General features: G+C 44.0%; 2 long non-coding RNA genes across 2 annotated transcripts; both read left to right on the forward strand.

Annotated features, from left to right (window-relative positions):
- The first annotated feature begins 3,241 nt into the window (after positions 1-3,241).
- LOC121861978 lies at positions 3,242-4,435 on the forward strand. The gene is made up of 3 exons (XR_006088146.1): positions 3,242-3,371; positions 4,030-4,157; positions 4,361-4,435. It is a non-coding gene; the product is annotated as an uncharacterized LOC121861978 (long non-coding RNA).
- Positions 4,436-11,080: 6,645 nt separating this feature from the next.
- LOC121861979 lies at positions 11,081-13,115 on the forward strand. The gene is made up of 3 exons (XR_006088147.1): positions 11,081-11,215; positions 12,125-12,419; positions 12,712-13,115. It is a non-coding gene; the product is annotated as an uncharacterized LOC121861979 (long non-coding RNA).
- Positions 13,116-20,251: the final 7,136 nt, after the last annotated feature.

A 20,251-nucleotide genomic window follows, 5' to 3' on the forward strand; every position in this document is an offset into this window, starting at 1 on the left:
TAGTTACGTATTGCTCACACACCTGGGCCTTAAGGACGCCAGGTAGCCCCTCACACACCTGGGCCTTAAGGACGCCAGGTGAGTCTCTCACAATATTGACGCCATTTTGAAAACTAACTCTGTTCCCCCCCCACCTTCTCACTCTCACCCTCACTTCCCTCACCCCCACTCTCACCTCTCACTCTCACTTATCTTCACCTCTCACTTCTCTCCCCGCAGTGAGGGCGAGGAGGGGTATAACTCACCACAGCAGGCGTGCGGAAGGCATGGCGCACAGCCACCCTGGCAGGACTACGCCCACACGCCTGCAATGCTGTCGTACTGCAAGCCTTCAACTCTAAGCGCTGGACCTGCCTTCACCTCCCCTGCCCTGGGCACACCATACACGACAGTGAGTGTGTGTGTGTGTGTTCACCTTATACCCACATTCTAATATAACGAATCACTTCACTCACTTCTGCCGCCCATCACCACTCTCACACTCGCCTCCTCCTATAGCACTCTCACTCCACCTCTCACACACCCACCACCACACAGAACCGAGTGTCCTCCCGGTCACGTGACATGCGAGAGCGTGACGTCATCACAGGTAGTGACGTGGCCGCCTCCTCCTCCTCAATACAGGAACGGCGTCATCACCAATCACCGCCTGGCTTACCCCCACGCCTCTCCCACGGTGAGCGCCCCCTGCCATGGTGACTGCCTCGCCGCGCCCACTCCCACGGTGAGCAGTGTGTCCCTCAATAGCCACGGAGATACTTACAAATGTTGCAATAATCACCTTGTTCACCTATAGTGTGTCTCTAGTGTTATCACAAACTTATTATTACTCTTAAATGTTTTCAGCAACAATCACTGAAATCCAGCCTGTAGGTGTTCCTCTGTGTAAGGTCACAACTTATTATTACTCTTAAATGTTTTCAGTAATAATCACCGTTGTTCAGCCTGTAGTGTGTTCCTCAGGTTAGTCACAACTTATTATTACTCAAAATGTTTCAGTAATAATCACCGTTGTTTAGCTCATAGTGTGTTCCTCTGTGTTAGGTCACAACCTATTATTACCTTTTAAAATGTTTCAGTAATAATCACCGTTGTTCAAATAGTGTCTCTGTGTTCATTAGCTGTGTTCATCTGATAGATTTTGTTTTTGTGCAATATTTCTAAGTCTTTATCTGAATTACTTATACCCTGTTATTGTGCGTCACGTGTCAGAGTGTGGTGTCAGGTAGAATAATGCCATGTGTCACAGGAGGAGGGAGCGTGGTGTCAGAAGGTTGAGAGCCACAGTAGCTGGTCTGACACCTTGACCAACTACACACGGTGACTGTGGCGGCGTCAACCAGAGCTGGCACCACCCCCTTGTGTACTACTGACCAGACGGTGAGTTACTACTACTACCACTAGACGATGACCAATACTACTACTACTAACCCATACAAGTAATAGACAAGTGTTTGGTCAAGCAGAAAAAGTCGTAATATTTTTAACACATGAGAACATAATGTTATTGTTTTTGTTGAACGTTGTTAATTGATATAACACCTACCTCAGTAACACTCCTCCCTCAGTAACACCTCCCCAGTAACACCTCCTCCTCAGTAACAGTAACACCCTCACAGTGCCAGCGCCGCGAGGGTGAAGGCAACAGTGTCGGGTCCTCGGGCAGCCGTAGTGTCGTGGCGCTGCCCGCACGCCCACACGGGCGTATCAGCCGCTACACCGTCCACTGGGGAACCAGCAGGTGGGCGTGGCCCGCCCACAGCCGCCTGGAGCCTCACCTGACGCACCTGACCCTACATGACCTGTCTCACACCACACACCAGGCCAGTACTAACACCTGACCCTACATGACCTGTCTCACACACCACACACCAGGTCAGTACTAACACCTGACCCTACATGACCTGTCTCACACCACACACCAGGTCAGTACTAACACCTGACCCTACATGACCTGTCTCACACCACACACCAGGTCAGTACTAACACCTGATCTTACATGACCTGTCTCACCAATACACCAGGTCAGAATTAACACCTGACCCTACATGACCTGTCTCACACCAGGTCAGTACTAACACCTGACCCTACACAATATTATAGGTGTGTTTTACAGGTGTGGGTGAATAACAGGTGTGTCTTACAGGTGTGGGTGAATAACAGGTGTGTCTTACAGGTGTAGTGAGTATGGTGTGTCTTACAGGTGTGGGTGACGGCGTCCACCAGGATGGGTGAAGGTCCCGCGAGCAGCGTGTGCGTGGTCAAGCCCACACACACAGGTACGTCCATACGTACACATGTACACTATGTTTACATCTACACACGCACATGTTTGGTGATTATATTAATAAATCGTATAAAAGCTACACGCCCACTGTCAGTACCTGTGGGTGGTGGGTGGGCGTGAATATCACTATAACACACGCCCATAGTGGCCGCGGCGTGTGGTCGGTGGGCGTGAGTATCACTATAACACACGCCGGTGCACACGGGCGTGTGGTCGGTGGGCGTGGTAACGTGTCACTATAACACACGCCCACAGTGACCCCGGGCGGTGTGGTGGGTGGGCGGAGAACGTATCATTATAACACACGCCCACAGTGACCGCGGGCGTGTGGTGGGTGGGCGTGGTATCACTATAACACACGCCCATAGTGACCCGGGCGTGTGGTGGGTGAGCGTAGTAACAGTATCACTATAACACACGCCCACAGTGACCACCGGGCGTGTGGTGGGTGGGCGTGAGTAACAGTATCACTATAACACGCCCACAGTGACCGCGGGCGTGTGGTGGGTGAGCGTGAGTAACAGTATGCACTTACGCCCATAGTGACCGCAGGCGTGTGGTGGGTGAGCGTGAGTAACAGTATCACTATAACCGCCCACAGTGACCGCGGGCGTGTGGTGGGTGGGCGGAGTGACATTATCACTATAACACAACAGTGGCCGAGGGCGTGTGGTGGGTGGCGTGGTAACATATCACTATAACACGCCCACAGTGGCCGCCGGCGTGTGGTGGGTGGGCGGAGTAACATTATCACTAAACACACGCCCACAGTAGCCGCGGAGTGTAGTGGTGGGCGTGATAACATTATCATATAACACACGCCCACAGTGCCGAGGCGTGTGGTCGGTGGGCGTGAGTAACATTATCACTATAACACACGCCCACAGTGGCCGCGGGCGGTGGTCGGTGGGCGAGTAACAGTATCACTAAAACACCCACAGTGGCCGCGGGCGTGGTCGGTGGGCGGGAACGTGACGGCGGCTTGGAAGGAGGACGTGAGTCTAGCGTGTGGCGCCGTGGGTGTGCCGGAGCCTGACCTAACCTGGACCCACCAGAGGAAGCTGATCCCTGCCACCCATGACAGGTGAGTCTCACCCCACGACAGGTGAATCTCACCCATTACAGGTGAGTCTCACCCATGACAGGTGAATCTCACCCATTACAGGTGAGTCTGACCCATGACAGGTGAGTCTCATCCATGACAGCTCTGACTCACCCATGACAGCTGAGTCTCACCCAAGACAGGTGAATCTCACCCATGACAGGTGAGTCTCACCCATGACAGGTGAACCTCACCCATTACAGGTGAGTCTGACCCATGACAGGTAAGTGTAACCCACAACAGGTGAGTCTCAACCATGACAGCAGAGTCTTACCCATGACAGCTGAGTCTCACCCATGACAAGTGAGTCAAACCCATGACAGCTAAGTCTCACCCATGGCTGCTGAGTCTCACCCATGACAGCTGAGTCGAAACAGGTGTGACAGGTGTGGGTGATAAATTATTGTTATTATCACACCTGTTACAGATATACCAAGAGGTTTGTTGTGAGGCTGAACTGTGTTACTGTGATGATTAACAGGTCACAGGTGTACACAGGTGTTGTGGTACACAGGTGGTACAGTACACATGTTGTGGTACACAGGTGGTACAGTACACAGGTAGTACAGTACACAGGTGTTGTGGTACACAGGTGGTACAGTACACAGGTAGTACAGTACACAGGTGTTGTGGTCCACAGGTTCCGGGTACAGCCAGACGGGACTCTCACCTTGGCAGACATACAGAGAAGGACAGCGGGCCACTACTCCTGTACCGCCACCAACCACCACGGCAGTGACGCTGTCACCTACAACCTTACCGTGCTAGGTCAGTGTTACGTGTGTGTCTCAGTGTTACTGTGTGTGTGTCTCAGTGTTACGTGTGTGTCTCAGTGTTACGTGTGTGTGTCTCAGTGTTACGTGTGTGTGTTCCAGTGTTACGTGTGTCTAACTGAGAGTTATATAAACCTTATATGTTAAGATAATAATAATATAATAATAATACTAACAACAAACACATGACCACTACAGTGCTCCGTCAGCACCTTCCCTCCACGTGACGGAGACCACCGCCTCCTCCATCAGGGTCCAGTGGAGTGTGGAGGACACGGGCGGCGCCGACCTCCAGGAGCCACACTCCACTACAGGTGAGTGTTGCCTTCACTGTACTGTACTGTACTGTACTACATCAATGTACTGTACTGTACTGTACTGTACTGTACTGTGTTGTACTGTACTAGACTGTACTCTACTGTACTGTACTGTGTTGTACTGTACTAGACTGTTAACTGTACTGTACTGCACTGTACTGTGCTGCACTATAATTCTACTCTACTGTGGTGCAGAGGTGAGTAATACTGGTGCAGCAGCACAATAACTATGGTGTTGTCACCAGGTCAGCGGGAGGGGAGGGTGAGGGCGGAGGTGGACGGTGATCAGCGCTCACACGGTGACCAGCCTCAGGTGCGGCACCTTGCACCACTTCTACCTCACGGCTCACAACCACATAGGTGAGCACCACACCTGTAACACACCTGGCACAACAACGTAAACAAGACTTAACTCACCTTCCTAATATGTGTTAAGTACTGCACAGTATGTTGATTTATTGTTTACATGCTGTGCCCCGGCAGGCAGCAGCACGGCCTCCTCAACAGAAGCGGCCCGCACTAAGGGCCGGCCACCCGAGGCGCCGCCACAGTTCCAGTTCGTCACCAGCAACAGCTCGCAGGCGACGCTGTACCTGGCGCAGTGGGGACGGCGGCTGTACCATCACCCACTTTAGTGTACAGTACCGCAGGGACTCTCCAGGCACTGACCACAGGTAGGACCACAGGTGGGACCACTGGACCACAGGTGTGAACCACTGACCACAGGTGTGGACCATGGATTACAGGTGTGGACCACTGACCACACGTGTGACCACTGACCACACACGTGTGACCACTGTTAATTTTACCATTGTTAACATTGTATTATTAACTTTATAATGTTTTAACTTCGTTAGTATGTTATTGTATGATCACTATATGGTGTTATAGTGTACAGTGATCACTATATGGTGTTATAGTGTACAGTGATCACTATATGGTGTTATAGTGCAGTGATCACTATATGGTGTTATAGTGTACAGTGATCACTATATGGTGTTATAGTGTACAGTGATCGCTATATGGTGTATATAGTGTACAGTGATCACTACATGGTGTTATAGTGTACAGTGATCCCTATAGGTGTTATAGTGTACAGTAATCACTATAACTGGGCTAAGACATTCTCGCCTCTACAGTTGGCAGCGAGATCACCGCCCGCCCGCACCTTCGCTGTGGGCGGCTGGACGCAGGTGGCTGCTATGAGCTGTGGTGACTGCCCACAACCTGCAGGAGCCACACCCGCCCACTACACCGTGACCACACCTGGCCAGGGCCTCCCAGGTACACCCATGTTTTTGTGTCTTGACCTCACACTACAACCACGTGTTGTATCTTGACCTCACACTACAACCACGTGTTGTATCTTGACCACACCACAGTCTTAATGTTGTGTCTTGACCTCACACTACAACCACGTGTTGTGTCTTGACCACACACTACAGTCTTAATGTTGTGCCTGACCTCACCCCACCCCTTCACTAACCACCCCCTGGCCCCAGGAGGCGCGGGTAAGGGCGTGGGCGGAGGCGTGTGGGGGAGCGCGCCTCCACCTCAGGGGCGGGCAGGACCCGCGAGTGTTGGTCCCGGTCGCTGTTCCGCCATGGCGCTGCTGCTGATCAGACCACTGTGTGTGTCTGTGTGAGGAAAAGGAGTTGTTGTCCCCACTGTGTGTGTGTGTGTGTGTGTCATTGTGTGTGTGTGTGTGTGTGTGAGCAGGAGTTGTTGTCCTCACTGTGTGTGTGTGTGTCTGTGTGTGTGTGTGTGAGGAAAAGGAGTTGTTGTCTCACTGTGTGTGTGTGTGTGTGTGAGGAAAAGTGAGTTGTTGTCCTCACTGTGTGTGTGTGTGTCTGTGTGTGTGTGTGTGAGGAAAAGTGAGTTGTTGTCCTCACTGTGTGTGTGTGTGTGTGTGTCTGTGTGTGTGTGTGTGAGGAAAAGTTAGTTGTTGCCCCTACTGTGTGTGTGTGTGTCTGTGTGAGGAAAGTGAGTTGTTGTCCCCACTGTGTGTGTGTGTGTGTGTGTCGTGTGTGTGTGTGAGGAAAAGTGAGTTGTTGTCCTCACGTGTGTGTGTGTGTGTGTGTGTGTGTGTGTCTGTGTGAGTTAGTTGTCCTCACCGTCTTTGTAAGTCACTTAACAACACTTATATTTCTTCTCATAAGTCACTGACACTTCCTACTGTCATGAGTCATTAACTTTATTGACTCAGTGAGTCATCTGTCACGGTGAGGTGACAGGTGAGGTGACAGGTGTGTGACAGGTGAGTAACATACCCCCTCCCCACAGGACCTCCAGCAGACCCTCACAGAAGGAGGTGGCGGACACGAGGAGGAGGAGAAGACGACCCTACAGGCGCGGGAGGACGTGACACCACCGTCAGAGGCCCGCGCCCACGCCCCCACCAACACGACACAACACTGGTACTGTGACGTCACTCTTAACACAACAGCTGTAAACCACCGTGTCCTTAGCTTGTAAACCAGTAAATGTAAACACATGTTTACAACTTACCAATACATCTGTAAACAACTTTAGTTCACACCTCCAAATACCTATAAACACCTGTCCAGCCCTCAACATGTGTAACCTCAGACAGATGTTGGTCCCTTGGTCCAGCCGTCAGACAGATGTTGGTCCCTTGGTCCAGCTGTCAGACAGATGTTGGTCCCTTGGTCCAGCATTAACACTTGTCTGCGACACAGCTGTCGCTGCCTGGCGGTGTTGTTGTGGTAGTCAAGCTCATATGGTGGTCACTATAAGTTTTAACTCAGAGGTTCTCCTCGACCTACAGGAGACTACAGCGAGGAGGACCTTACCCCTACGCCACGGCCACCTTCCAGATGGGCGGAGGCAGCCGCCGCCCCCCTGCTCCGCCCCTCCCGCCCACACACGCCCACCACCACAACCACGTGGGCAGAAGGCCTTCACCGCCTCGTTCATCAGGCGCGTCACTACACGATGTTGACTCCAATCTGGTAAGATGCCGGTACCTGTACCACCACCAGGCAGTACCAGGTGCTGTACCACTACCAGGAAACAGTACCAGGTGCTGTACCACTACCACGTCTCTGTACCAGGTGCTGTACCACTACCAGGTACAGTACCAGGTGCTGTACCACTACCAGGCACACTAACAGGTGTACATCACCAGGTACAGTACCAGGTGCTGTACCACTACCAGGTACAGTACCAGGTGCTGTACCACTACCAGGTACAGTACCAGGTGCTGTACCACTACCAGGTACTCTGTACAGGTGCTGTACCACTACCAGGTACTGTACCAGGTGCTGTACCACTACCAGGTACGGTGTACCAGGTGCTGCGTACCACCAGGTACACACTAACAGGTGTGTACCACCACCAGGTACTGTACCAGGTGCTGTACCACTACCAGGTGCACTGTACCAGGTGCTGTACCACTACCAGGCACAGTACCAGGTGCTGTACCACTACCAGGCACACTAACAGGTGTGTACCATCACCAGGCAATGTACGGTGCTGTACCACTACCACGCTGTACCAGGTGCTGTACCACCACCAGGTACACCACTGCCTGCACAATTACCAGGCCAGTACCAGGTGCTGCACACATACAGGTACAACCAGGTGTGACCACTACCAGGTACAGTACCAGGTGCTGTACCACTACCAGGTACAGCAACAGGTGCTGTACCACTACCAGGTACAGCACCAGGTGCTGTACCACTACCACGTTCTGTACCAGGTGCTGTACCACTACCAGGTACAGTACCAGGTGTTGCACACTACCAGGTACAGTACCAGGTGCTGTACACCACAGGCACAGTACCAGGTGCTGTACCACTACCAGGTACAGTACCAGGTGCTGCAACTACCACGTTCTGTACCAGGTGCTGTACCACTACCAGGTACAGTATCAAGCTGTACCACTACCAGGTACAGTACCAGGTGCTGTACCACTACCAGGTACAGTACCAGGTGCTGTACCACTACCACGTTCTGGTACCAGGTGCTGTACCACTACCAGGTACAGTACCAGGTGCTGTACCACTACCAGGTGCGTACCAGGTGCTGTGCCACTACCAGGTACAGTACCAGGTGCTGTACCACTACCAGGTACAGTACCAGGTGCTGTACCACTACCAGGCACACTCAACAGTGCTGTACCACCACCAGGCACAGCACCAGGTGCTGGCTACGTGGTACAATACGGTCACACTACCAGGTACAGTACCAGGTGCTGCACCACCACCACGTTCTGTACCGGTGCTGACCACTACCAGGCCAGGTACCAGGTGCTGCACCACTACCAGGTACAGTACCAGGTGCTGTACCACTACCAGGTACAGCACCAGGTGGTGCCGTACCACTACCACGTTCTGACTACCAGGTGTTGCACCACTACCAGGTCAGTACCAGGTGCTGCTCAACTACCCAGGCACAGTACCAGGTGCTGTAACCACTACCAGGCACAGCACCAGGTGCTGTAATCCACTACCAGGTACAGCACCAGGTGCAGTACCACTACCAAGTACAGTACCAGGTGCTGTACCACCACTCACGTTCTGCGGTACCAGGTGCTGTACACTACAACTACCGGTACAGTACCAGGTGCTGCACACTACCAGGTACAGTACCAGGTGTTCTGTACCACCGCCAGGCATACAGTACCAGGTGCTGTACCACTACCACGTTCTGTGCCAGGTGCTGTACCACTGCCAGGTACAGTACCAGGTGCCGTACCACTACCAGGATGCAGTACCGGGTGCTGTACCACTACCGGGTACGGCACCAGGCGCTGCACCACTACCAGGCAGTACCAGGTGCTGCACACCACTACCCGGTACAGCACCAGGCGTTGCACCACCACCAGGTACAGTACCAGGTGCTGCATTCACCACGCACACGTACCAAGCGTCAATACCACGTTCAACCAGGCGTACGACTACCGGGTACAGTACCAGGTGCTGTACCACTACCACAGGTACAGACCAGGTGCAAATCAATTACCAGGTACAGTACCAGGTGCTGTACCACTACCAGGTACACCACCAGGTGCTGTACCACAACCATTGTACCAGGTGCTGTACCACTACCAGGTACAGTACCAGGTTGCACCACTACCAGGTACACTAACAGGTGCTGTACCACTACCAGGTACAGTACCAGGTGCTGTACCACTACCACGTTCTGTACCAGGTGCTGTACCACTACCAGGTACACTAACAGGTGCTGACAACTACCAGGTACAGCACCGAGGCAGCGCCACCAACAGGTACAGTACCAGGTGCCGTACCACTACCAGGTCACAGTACCAGGTGCTGTACCACTACGGTACAGTACCAGGTGCGCTCACACCACCAGGTACAGCACCAGGTGCTGCATACAACTACCAGGTACAGTGCACCGGTGCTCGTACCACTGATTACTGCTCTGTACCAGGTGCTGTACCACTACCAGGTACAATAACAGGTGCATTACCAGGACGCACCAGGTGCACACCAGGTACATGGCACCAGGTGCTGTACCACTACCAGGTACAGTACCAGGTGCTGTATCACTACGGAAACAGTACCAGGTGTTGCCACTACCAGGTACAGTACCAGGTGCTGCACTAAGTACCAGGTACTAGCAATTACAATGCCCGTACCAGGTGCTGTACCACCAACACCGGCGTACAGTACCAGGTGTTGCACCACTACCAGGTACAGTACCGGGTGCTGTACCACTACCCGAGTATGAACATTAGTGCCGTGTGCTCACTACCAGGTACTGTACCAGGTGCTGTACCACTACCAGGTACTGTACCAGGTGCTGTGCCACTACCAGGTACTGTACCAGGTGCTGTACCACTACCAGGTACTGTACCAGGTGCTGTACCACTACCAGGTACAGTACCAGGTGCTGTACCACTACCAGGTACTGTACCAGGTGCTGTACCACTACCAGGTACAGTACCAGGTGCTGTACCACTACCAGGTACTGTACCAGGTGCTGTACCACTACCAGGTACTGTACCAGGTGCTGTACCACTACCAGGTACAGTACCAGGTGCTGTACCACTACCAGGTACAGTACCAGGTGCTGTACCACTACCAGGTACTGTACCAGGTGCTGTACCACTACCAGGTACAGTACCAGGTGCTGTGCCACTACCAGGTACTGTACCAGGTGCTGTGCCACTACCAGGTACTGTACCAGGTGCTGTACCACTACCAGGTACAGTACCAGGTGCTGTACCACTACCAGGTACTGTACCAGGTGCTGTACCACTACCAGGTACTGTACCAGGTGCTGTACCACTACCAGGTATTGTACCAGGTGCTGTGCCACTACCAGGTACACTAACAGGTGTGTACCACTACCAGGTACACTACCAGGTGGCTGACAGTGTTGATGTTTACACCATCAGCTGACAGTGTTGTTGTTTACACCGTCAGCTGACAGTGTTGTTGTTTACACCGTCAGCTGACAGTGTTGTTGTTTACACCGTCAGCTGACAGTGTTGTTGTTTACACCATCAGCTGACAGTGTTGTTGTTTACACCGTCAGCTGACAGTGTTCTTGTTTACACCATCAGCTGACAGTGTTGTTGTTTACATCGAAGTTATTGTTTACAGAGTGAGGTAGACAGCCGGGGGTCAGGTCGAGGGGGGGTGAGCTACGAGGGGGAGCACTACAGTGGGGTGTTGACCCCCCAGGCTGACCCCCGCCCCCCTCCCCACCACCGCCGCCCCCTCAGACACCTCCGGACCAGTAGGTTTGTCACACTCTCTCACCTGTCACCCCCACCTGTCATAACACCTGTCACCACACCTGTCACCCCACCTGTCACCCCACCTCTCACCCCACCTGTCACCACACCTGTCACCCCACCTGTCATCCCACCTGTCACCACACTCAATATACTACCACGTGTATCATATATCACCCTTTACCATATACTATATACTCTTAATTATATACCAATAGTACAGTAAATCCTCTCAATAACGGACTTCTCAATAACGGAATCCTCCCAATAACTGACATTACTTGCAATAATTAGTCCGGTATTGGGAGAGTTTACTGTCCTCGTAGCGTGATTTGATGTATTAATGTCAAGAGGTTCAAAACTTGTACTTTATTGTCATGTCATGTAGTTGAGGCTGTCATGTCATGTAGTTGTAGAGTCTGTCATGTCATGTCAAGGGATTCTCTCAAGTTGTCATGTCATGCCTCTGTTGATGATAAGGGAGGGTCGTTTTCTGTACTAAATTCAGACAGGCAGACAGACAGACATACAGACAGACAGACAGACAGATAGAGTAAGAGACAGTCAAAGAAAGACAGAGAGATAAAGAGACAGGCAGAGAGACAAACACACAGATAGAGACAGACAAAGACAAACAGAAAAAGAGACAGATAGTTTGAGACAGACAAAGAGGGATACAGACGGAGAGAGAAAGTGAGACAGACAGAAATAGATCGAGAGACAGAGTGACAGACAAACAGACAGAGAAAGAGAGAAAATCAGACAGACAGACACATACAGAGAGAGACAGAGTGACAGACAAACAGACAGAGAATCATACAGACAGACACATACAGAGAGAGACAGAGTGACAGACAGACTCATAATCAATGTATGTATATAATTCCCACACAATGTTAACTCTTCATCTGACAGAACCCCCCGTAACGTCCACTTCCCCTAAGATACCAAGACCACAACCACAACACCACCTACAGCGCCTACCACAACAACTACAGTACCAATACCAACAACAACAGTATCAGTACCCACAGAAACAACCACAACAACCACAACAACCACAACAAAAGCTTTACCAACAACAACAACAACAGCAACAACAGGAACATTATCAGTACCCACAACAGCAACAGCACTACCAACAGCCTCAACAACAACAGCAAAAAGCACAGCAAAAACAGCAAACTATTCGCCCTACGCCATACACCAGGTAAGTCAAATTCTAATAAGGTATAGTCATTAACCTGGTCATTCAAGGTGTACTAAAGGTGGTTTAATTATTCTCTATGTTAATATGAACTGAAAATTACATATCCCTCATATAAAAAACCTTATATCAGTAAAGTCAAAGTTTGAGTTTTGAATTGAATGAATTGTACCTAAAAATTGATGTAAAATTCGTATGGTATTTTTTTTTTAATTTTGCGTATTAGTAATTATGTCTTTTCTATGTTTACTGTCAGGTAGATTATTTATTTTTTATTTGTGATATTTATAATTAGACAGGTGTGAGGTGTGACAGGTTTGACGGTGACAGTGACGGAAGCAGTGTGACGGTGGCAATGTGACGGTAATGACGGAAGCAGTGTGACGGTGGCAATGTGACGGTAATGACGGAAGCAGTCTACAAAAATCAAGAAAAAAAAATGCATAAAAAATGAAGAAAATGAAACAGAGAGAAAGTGGACTAACTCTGACACGAGTAAACACACGAGTGAAAGTCCCGTTGCATTATTGCCATCTGGAGAGAAAGTTTTTTGTGTGTTGAGAGAAAGTGATATGTGGGAGACGAAAATCAAAAGAAAATTAAAAAAGCAAGTTTGTGAGTGACGAAGATGGATAGAAAATGAAAAAGAGAGTTACATAAGAGACGAAAATGAAGAGAAAGTCAAGAAGAAAGTGAGATGGAAAAACGAAATAAATAGAAAGTGTAGTTTAAGAAAGTGACTAATTTTCTTGATCCAGGAAGAAAGTTTAAACTAAAGAAAGGGAGAGAAAGGTAATTAACCCTTTCTCTTCCCACGGAATCTTGATCTCAATAATAATATTTTTAGAACTTAACCGAGAGGAAACTTTAAAAGTAAAGTTTTAAAACAAAAGAAAATATTAAACGTAGTGTATCTTAAGGGAAATGATTTACAAGAACCTCAGTTAAAAGATAAAACAGTTTAAATGATACTTTTCCTGAGTTTTAGTTGTAATGTGTGTCTGCTGATATTATTGGAACATTGGGGAAATACTAATAATCATACAACAACAATAACCTCTTGAAAACTGCCACAATACAATTTACTGTACAGATGGTTATAAACTTCTTAACCTGAAATTAAGGATAAAAATTGTGATGTTTTAATGAAGTTTATTTTTGAGATGAATGTGTATATATAAATGTCTGGAGATATATGACCAAAACTTGATGTACTGTATATAGGTAAATGGTTCCACTAGATTCACTAAGACTCGTATGATAAATTTTACTCGTAACTTAAGATAAACACGAAAACTGGTTAAAATGTCATCAAACTTGCTCGGAGACTTTAACCTTAACTAGATATGTGTTAAGAGAACGCATCTAGTTGGGAAAAACCTCAGGCGCAAGTCTGATATAACTTTAACGATATTCTTTTGTTTTTAACTAATAAACCAATTAAAAACATTTAAACCTTCAGTTACGAAAAAAAAATTATACGTTTCTGAAAATACTGACATTTTTGTAATTATAAATATACAAAAGGTTTCTATGTACGTTTAGTGATGGAGATCTGTGATGGCTGACTTCTGTGATGGCTGACTTAACGAGTTGATGCTCATTTGTTTATTGAATCCTCCTGTCATTGTTCCCTACAGAGTTGATGTTCCTTTGTTTATTGAATCTTCCTGTCCTTATTGTCCCCTACAGAGTTGATGTTCCTTTGTTTATTGAATCCTCCTGTCATTGTTCCTACAGAGTTGATGTTCCTTTGTTTATTGAATCTTCCAGTTCTTATTGTCCCTACAGAGTTGATGTCTTTGTTTATTGAATCTTCCTGTCATTGTCCCCCAGAGTTGATGTTCCTTTGTTTATTGAATCTTCCAGTTCTTATTGTCTCCATGGTGTTTATACTGTATGTATAGGGAATAAGCCAAGTGGGTGAATATACATTATCCATAAACATGTATTAATAAACGAATAATAATTCTACGTATACATAACTGTTTCTCAAGACAATAAGTATGATATTTTCTCAATGTGTATACAAACAATTAACAAGTAATATGTATACATGCTTGTGTATTAAAACTCAACAATTATATACTGTATACATACCTGTGTATTAAGAAAATTCATAATCATTTAATGTGTACATGCATGTGTATTAAAAGGATATATATTTATGACATTGATACATAATTGTGTATCAAGATAGAGAAATACACAATCTATGGATATGTATGATTAAAGAAAATGAATAAGTTATGTAATACCATGTAATTCATAGCACTGAAATCTCCGCTGTAGAGGAGTTAACATTCAAACAAATCCACTGTATATTTTAACTGTAACCTGTTGTTGTGGACTGTAGGCTACAGTTGACATACAATACTCTTGTATTTCTGTATTTCATCATCTACAATACATAATCAATAAAATCCAGGTGTATATAGCGGTGTATAAACAGGATAACTACACTATACATATACATTACAACAGTGAATGATAATTTATACATATACATTATATTCAAATATGTGTATTAAAACAGTATTAATAAAATATCTAATACTAATTGTTTAAGAAAATACAAAGTTGTGTATTAAATTGAATAATGATAATAGTAATTTTATTTATTGTAGAGTATGTTATTTTTCCTTCGAGGTGTTATGTTATGATGTCATGTTATCATCCTTGTCTCCTTCAAACCATAACAGCAAGTGTAATCAACCTTATTAAACTGTAATTATTCATGTTATCATTGTAATTCATTAGTTATCATGCTTGGGATAACATGTAAGTGAAGGTGTTATCATTAGCACTTAATTATCACACCTGAGATAACCTGTATTCATATTATTACACAGATAATATTACAGTGATAACAATTATTTGGGCTATGTTATCCTCATAGTTATCAATCATTAAATTGACCTTTTCATCATCATTATCATCGTCATTATCATCATCATCATCAAATTTGTGTATAGGCATTATTTAAGCACATTTCTTAACTATTTGTCTATGTAAGTATGTAAACAAACTTCAAACTCTCGTTGTTATAAATTTTACTCTACAGAAAACATACATATATACATACATACATATACATACATACATACATACATACATACATACATACATACATACATACAGGGGCCAATCACCAAAGCTTATACCTGGAGCGTCACTATATTGTACCATCATATCAAGTATACCCATATACTAACCTGTGTATGTTTAACCTTACAGTGTATACTATACTTGACAGTGTCTCGTCCCGTGTATACTGTAACTGTATATATTTTAATGTATACAAGCTGGGTGTTTTTATTATGGGTTATACCGTTGTTTTCTTATTGCGGTATATGAGGTGAATAAACTTACCTTTTCTTATATGGTTTTATTTATACCTCAATTGTGTAAACTAAAATAACTATATAATCGTTTAGTGTTATATTATAAGGCTTTTAATCGCCATATATTCTCTATATATTGTAAATTGGAGGAATAATATTGATATGAAGAATGGCTTATTGGTAAATACCGAACTGCCTTATTTTGACGAACAGCGTTGCCATTTCCTGGACTGTCGTCGGCTAGTGTGGAAAAACCCTTCCACACTTGTGCTGTGTGAATGACAATAACCCTTAATAATTGTGTCCCAAATATACTGAAGGTGTATTTATATATTGGCCTAATTATAGTAAGAATATAGCTATTGTCATTTTGCCAACATTTGCAAAAATTAACTGGTTTTCCAAGTTCATTTCTCTGTGAAACCATGATGCAATTATATAGAATTTACTAAACCATGATGCAATTATATAAATTTACTAAACCATGATGCAATTATATAAGAATTTACTAAACCATGATGCAATTATATAAGAATTTACTAAACCATGATGCAATTATATAAGAATTTACTAAACCATGATGCAATTATATAAATTTACTAAACCATGATGCAATTATATAAGAATTTACTAAACCATGATGCAATTATATAAATTTACTAAACCATGATGCAATTATATAAGGTACTAAACCAGATGCAATTATATAAGAATTTACTAAACCATGATGCAATTATATAAGAATTTACTAAACCATGATGCAATTATATAAGAATTTACTAAACCATGATGCAATTATATAAGAATTTACTAAACCATGATGCAATTATATAAAATTTACTAAACCATGATGCAATTATATAAGAATTTACTAAGGCAGTTTTGTCGCCCGGGTTAGGGTGCAGAAGGCAGACATTACGACCATTGAGTGGTGGCACATTCGTGACGTCACTCGTCCAGGGTCAGTGCTGTTTGGACGTGGCGGTGAGCAGTCGTGTCCAGTTGCGTTCCGTGGGATGTATAATCAAAGACAAAAGTCGTGTCGCTGATTTTGTCCTAAGATTAAATATAACTCTTGAAGCATCATGCGAGCTCCCTACCACAAGGCAGAGTGCAAAAGTTGACCCTTCGGTATATTTTGTTTTCACCAAATTTCAGGACGACTTTTGTCTCTCATTGTACGCGTCTCCTTTTCTTTCTGACTAATACATAATAAACCATATATTACTTAATATTCGAATATTAATAGTGAATCAAAGTGATAAATCCGACAAAGTTAATAGAAAATAATGTTTGAAAAAAAAAAAAAATATTGGAACGTCTTGAAACTGACGTCATCACTTAGCAGCTCAAGACACGAGGCATTTAATCTCGTAAGTACAACAATTACTTATTTCTTACATTTATTTACGATTTTAGATTGAAAATTATTAACTATTCTCAAACTGTGTGTTGATAGTTTATAATGGTGATTAGGTGGTTACTAAATAGGCGTTTGTACTTACAGTAGCTAAAACTTTGTAGGGAATATACGAGATATGCATGATATATACTGGCATATGAGTTATCACTAGTAACACGTAACATATCGGAGCATATCGACCCTACCAAAGATTAATAAACGAATATTTTGTTTAAACATTCGTGTTATTTAAAAGGATTTGTTTTAGTTAACCAAACGTACTGTATGTGTATTCGGTTCGGGTGTTTATTACGAAGGTTATTGGAAGATTCGAGTTAATAGCCGGAGTTTGAACCACTCTCTTCCATTGATGCCGTTCGGAGTAAATAAAATAATCACCGTACTACAGAGCTTGACGGGGAGGTGTAGCGATAATATTAACTAATTCTGATATTACTTAGTTTTATCATACACACAACACAATACAATAATATTTTCATTTATTTAGACGTTTGAATATACTCTACTAATTTGTGACATGTAAAAATACGTACAGGACTTATTATTGCTATTACAAGTTTGTTATTGAATTACTAGGGAAGGTTGCAGTTTAAAATACTTGGGGTTTTCATGGTATTTATGTGTTAGAATTACTGATTAAATCTTGCTTTATATTAGTTTTAATTAGTTGAACAATGATAAAACACAGGATGAGGTTGAATGCCATCTGGTGACCGGTAATATTTAATTAAGTTCACCTGTATTTAAATTCTTCTTTAATTAACCTGTGTTGTATTGGGGACTGACTTGACCTGACCTCAAAGCCTCTTAACACACCAGTACATGTGTGTCCGGAGTCTATTAGCATCAAGGAACACACACACGGGATACACACTCACATCCACAGAGTTACGTACACACACAGGTTTAGGAGGTTTCTATGGGAGGAATTCAGATTAGCCTTAATTTTATTTATGATGAAAAACACAGATTTGCTGATTTTTTAGCGAATTTTTTTATTGGGGGGTAGAATTTGATTTGGTGAAAACAGTTATTTTTGAGTTGTTTAAATTCAGATTTTCTTATGATTATGAAGAAAATAACAGATTGTTTTGTATTTTCTGATATGAGGCACCAGATTTTTCCGATTTATAATTAGGTAGATGAAGAAACAGATTTAATTTATTTATTTACCTTTTATTCTTTAACGGTGAACATTCTCTCTCTCTTTTTTTCCTTATCTCCACAGTCTCTCTACACCTGTATCCTCCACACCTGTCCCCACCATCTGTATCCCATCCACCTGTTCACCATACTCATGAAGGAGCAATCAAATACAGGTTACAAAATACTGTATTTCCTCCTTGTTCTCACTCAAGTCGCAGAACGGATAATACAAAACACTAATCCAGTTACGTATATGCATTTGTAGCAACATACAAGTTATACAAAAAATACAACATACAGAATACTTAGTTTAAAGCTCACAGGTGTGTAAAAGTTCACTTATTTTGGTTACAGTTGTGATACGATTTCTACAGTCATACAAAATGTAATATACCCAGATTTTTTGTATCTGGTGTATGATGCTTGAGCTGTACATAAATTATACATACAATACATAGCATACTCAGCATGCTTAGATATCTAGAGTCTTGTAATTAGTAAAACATATATAAAATAGAAATTATTAGCAGTTTGGAAATTCATGCCGTACAGTAATCTTCATGTATCGGGTGAATACATGATTATACATAATATATTATTTAATACCAGTGCCATACAGGACTTCATGCTTACAGTTGTATGTTTACAAAATTCATGAAAGATACAAAAATGTTACATAATACCGTTTTATTGTTGTTTGTTTTGGTGTAAATTGTTGTTGTGATGTTTTTGTTGTTATTGTTTTGCTGTTGTTTGGATTGTATTTTTTGGTTGAAGTTGATGTTGTTGTTGTTATTATTTATTGTTGTTGTTGTTATTTGTTTTTTGTTGTTGTTGGACCTCAAATAAACATATACATTGTCCCTTCCTTCAACCCTTCAATATGCTAGTTAGTTTACCTCCCCAACACTTTTATGAGACCAGTGAGAGAGAGAGAGAGAGAGACAGACAGATGACCTAAACAGTATCACCAACATCACCTATATTAAGAGCTATAAGCACAAACATCTATAATAGCTCATGAGTTATATATCGTATAAAATAACCTATATCACACATGAACGTCTATAATTTCGCAACTATATATATATTCTTACAAAATCTAAATATATCACTAATTGTATATAAACACACCAGTTTGTATATATATATTTAACAAGGGTCTTACTGTATTGTACAAGGTGTGTCTTTGAGGATGTGTACAGTGTGTATATATAATTTACACTCATTACTAATCACATTTTCTTAATTTTATTAATTTTTATTTAATTGACCCCGGACTTTGACCTTTGGATATTAAAGTCACGGGAGAATTATACCATGTTCTAGATATTGGTACAAAAAATACGTTAAGTCTATTGAAGGGGTTAGGTCATCGTACTCAAGGTTATAAGTCGTCGTACTCAGGGGTTTAAATTATCATTCTCAAAAGGTTAGGATTACACACAAGCAGAGGTGCAACATTATAATGCAATCGTCAGCAACTAACAACACCTCACCTCCCCATCACAATTATCACCTGAACATCCATCAACATCTCCCAGACTATAGCCAACATTATCAACATCTTGCTCATATTAACAGGCTATAATATATACAGCATCAATTGCAATTTTCAACAATCCGTAGCAATTGGTTTCGCTCAAGTAAAGCACAGCCATTCATTTTAACATTGTCATCAAAACATCTGTCCGAAATGATAAACATCCATTATTAACATCTATATACATTGAGGATAACGGTAAGCAAGGATATACATTTACTGCAATGTTTTTATTTTTGGAAACAATTTAGATCAGTTTTCGTAACTATTTAATCGTTCAGTAGTCGTAATTATCTCTCAAAAAGCCATATACCTTGTCAACATCTTGCATATTGAGATACACAAAGCCACATATATGCAACATTTTATTGCAATACTC

The sequence above is a fragment of the Homarus americanus genome, unplaced genomic scaffold (assembly GCF_018991925.1).
Source record: "Homarus americanus isolate GMGI-L3 unplaced genomic scaffold, GMGI_Hamer_2.0 scaffold2892, whole genome shotgun sequence".
Taxonomy (NCBI): Eukaryota; Metazoa; Arthropoda; class Malacostraca; order Decapoda; family Nephropidae; genus Homarus; species Homarus americanus.